Source organism: Abramis brama (genome assembly GCF_963993115.1).
Source record: "Abramis brama genome assembly, chromosome: 14".
NCBI classification, from domain to species: Eukaryota; Metazoa; Chordata; class Actinopteri; order Cypriniformes; family Leuciscidae; genus Abramis; species Abramis brama.
The window spans coordinates 14957665-14960933 of record NC_139976.1 but is presented as its reverse complement, the minus strand read 5'-3'; positions in this window follow the sequence as shown (position 1 = coordinate 14960933).

The window sequence follows — 3269 nt, the reverse complement described above, 5'->3', positions numbered from 1 at the left end:
AGAGACATAGGCGGGGTAATAACTCTGGATCAAGGGATCAACTATAAAAATTGGTTATTATGTCTGAATCAACCAGCCATGATTAAACATAGGCTATAGCCTACCAGTCTGCATCTTCTGGATCTGAGAGTCAGGCTGAGACGAATTCCCCCATTAAAAGGGCAGGAAGTTCAGGAATATAAAAAGTACTTCAGAAAACACCTCAGAAAATTACGATTTATTGCTATTTTCCAAACATATGTGGGCTCAAATAATAGGCTACATTTGCAGTAATACAGTAGCCTATTTGTGATTCAAATATTGTTTATGCCAATTCACTCACTGTCTCGGTTGCCTGTATCACTCATGATCAAAACGATTTAAAGGTTAAATTATTGTGATTTAGGCTAAACATGAAATAAATTGTTTTTATTAACTGCTTTAATAACATTTGTTTGCTCCGTAATGTTTTAACACTGGACTTGTACTGACAGCAATTTATAATATTTGATGAATCATGGACTTGACTGTAATTTGCTTGCTTTTGGCAGAACGGGGTTTTATTAGCTAGCAGTTGGTATTCTTATTTATAAGTTGTTGCTATCACAAGTCATATTTTTCGTTTCTGCACTTTCTAGATGATCCCTAACACCTGATCGCAGTCCAATCAGCTGGAAGCGGGCAGGCTGGTCAAGGATGCGCTGCTGTATCACTTTTGACAGCTACTGCAGGAGTCACGTGACCAAACAATTACCTCATACCTTGTGAGTGAGTGTGTGCGTCTCTGTGCTCTGTGTGTGTGTGTAAGGATCTTGTGTGGGCGCGCACCAATAAAACGGTGTGGTGCAGACGCGCCCATTCGCTTTGACATCACTGTGTCTGTGCAGATTCTCTTGTCAGAATAATTGTATTTTTAGATTAGGCTACTTAGCAACATTTCATATTTTTTGTGTGTTGAAAATTTCTTGGGGACTAAAAAACACAAATTTATATTAACGACAGAGATTTTTACGGTTGCTCCCATTGTGTTAAGCTATTTGTTGCACAATCATATGATTCATGTCACAATAATTGTGAAGTTCATAATATTTAACGACATTTTCAGGAACATTTAGATTTAATGATAAAAAATCTTATTCCTAGCTGTAAATTTCCAGATACAATGTTGCTGTAATGACTGAATGGGTTTTCATACAGAAATGTCAATCTTTCTGAACCACTAGAATGTGGTGGTATAGTCCACTGCTTCTTACTGGACTAATACGAAGCTTTGTAGGTTTATCATGATTATATTTTAACTGACTGGGTCACTGTGTCAATCCTTTAAAGGTATAGGCTACACTGAGTCTCCCCCCCCACCCAGCACTAAAAAGTTACGTTTTACATGTTAAAAAAGAAAAGTATTAAAAATTAAGTTTAAAATTATATATTCACATGATTCTGACCAGTGATTACAGAGTTCACAACACCTGTTCCGGAGTCAGAAGAAGAACATCAGTCAGATTTCGAGGCAGGTTTTGCTTTTTGGATTTCTTAAAATAGTTTAGAAATCATCTAGCATTTCAGATATGTGCAGAGGAAAAAATAACAAAAAATATTATTAGCCTACACAGATTTTCTTTTTATCAGGAGGTTTTGGAGATCCTCCACTAGATCTCATGCATAATGGTATTTTACTGTTCTGACAGCAATAAGAGCGAGAGACAGTGTGACATAAAAATTGTATTATATCTCCCTCTTGTGGAAAATTCAAGTACTTCAATGCGGATGACAGGTTCTCACAGGGGTTTTTCAAACTGGGGTCCAGGCAGGAACCCCCCTCTCAGTAGCACCTCACTGCAGTACACGAGATCCAGGGGGCGGAGTTGGATCTCTGCATTTTGATTTGTCGACAGATTCCCAACATGTCATATTTTACTCGTGTTGTTGCTCTATCGTTTCCGCATTGATTCGTAACTAGAGTTCGTAATTCTTTTGACAGAAAAACAAACTTGCTGAAAACAAATTTTATTTAATAACGTTTTAAATAGTTACAAACACTGTAGTTTTTACATTGCGTGAATGTGCACCTTTAATTACGTATAGTGGTGGGTAATAGCTAATTATTTTATTAGAATTTTTTCATTTGGAGAAACTTTGATTTTACTCCAAAACATATATATATATATAAACAAACGTTTCACCTTCCCTGAAAATGTGGTTCCTTTTTACATGCAATAAATATCTCTTAAAAATAAGTGTATTCTTTGATTGGCTGATCCTTTACCCCTCTCAGTAGTCCACATGCACTTTGACTTCAAATACTTAAGTATTAATAAGTAGGCACTTCTACTTTTATTTGAGTAATATTAAATAAAGTTCAAAATCAAGTAAAAAATATGTTTTTTCCACCACTGATTATGCAACTAAGTGACTATACACTCAAAAAAATTTTTTTGTCTAAAAATAAGATTTATGTATTTTAATTGCATAACAAATTCCCATGCATTTGGATTACATAGATTTAACATAAACCAATCAATAATCTGAATGTGATTCATATTTTTAAGTCATATCTAAATGAAACAGATAAGATTTATGTAATTGTATTAATAAACTGAATATGATTTATACGTGTCAGTCGTATGTAAATGAAACAGGTAAGATTTATGTAATAGTACACAGAAAAACGGCCATGTTAAATTAACACTGCTCAGTGTTCATATGTGTGCACACTACAGAGTTAAAGCGGTGTTGAAGTTAATGAGATAATTAAGTGATGATTGAGCATTAATGATGAACACCTGCTGTTAACAAGCAGAATCACTGAAGGAAAGAGAAACACAAGAATTACAACTGACTTCAGACACAGCCTTAGATGAAATCAACTGAAGAGAAAAGAAGACATTAAATCTGTGAAGATCTCAGCAGAGGAGGATTAAACAACTCCACAAACAGCATTACCAGCTTCACCTATTACTAACCAGACTGACTTTCATTTAATTTCCATTTGAATTAAATCAATAGTTATATTTTAAAGTCACCATGATGGTGGTTAGCGTTTGCTTTAGTTGGACTCTTGACCCTTGACTCTGTAATGTAAATTTTTCTTGGTTGCTATAATTATGTGTTTATAAGACACATTTGTTGCAGCAAAAAAGCCAAGAGATCATGAAATCAGTTGATGTTGGCTGTCTATTGGTGAAGGTAAATATTGTGGCCTGAATCACTTATCTTTTTCAGTGTCTAATGCTTTAATTATTGGGGTTATGTGATTTTGTTTTATTTATTATAGTAGCTGTGTGACCTGA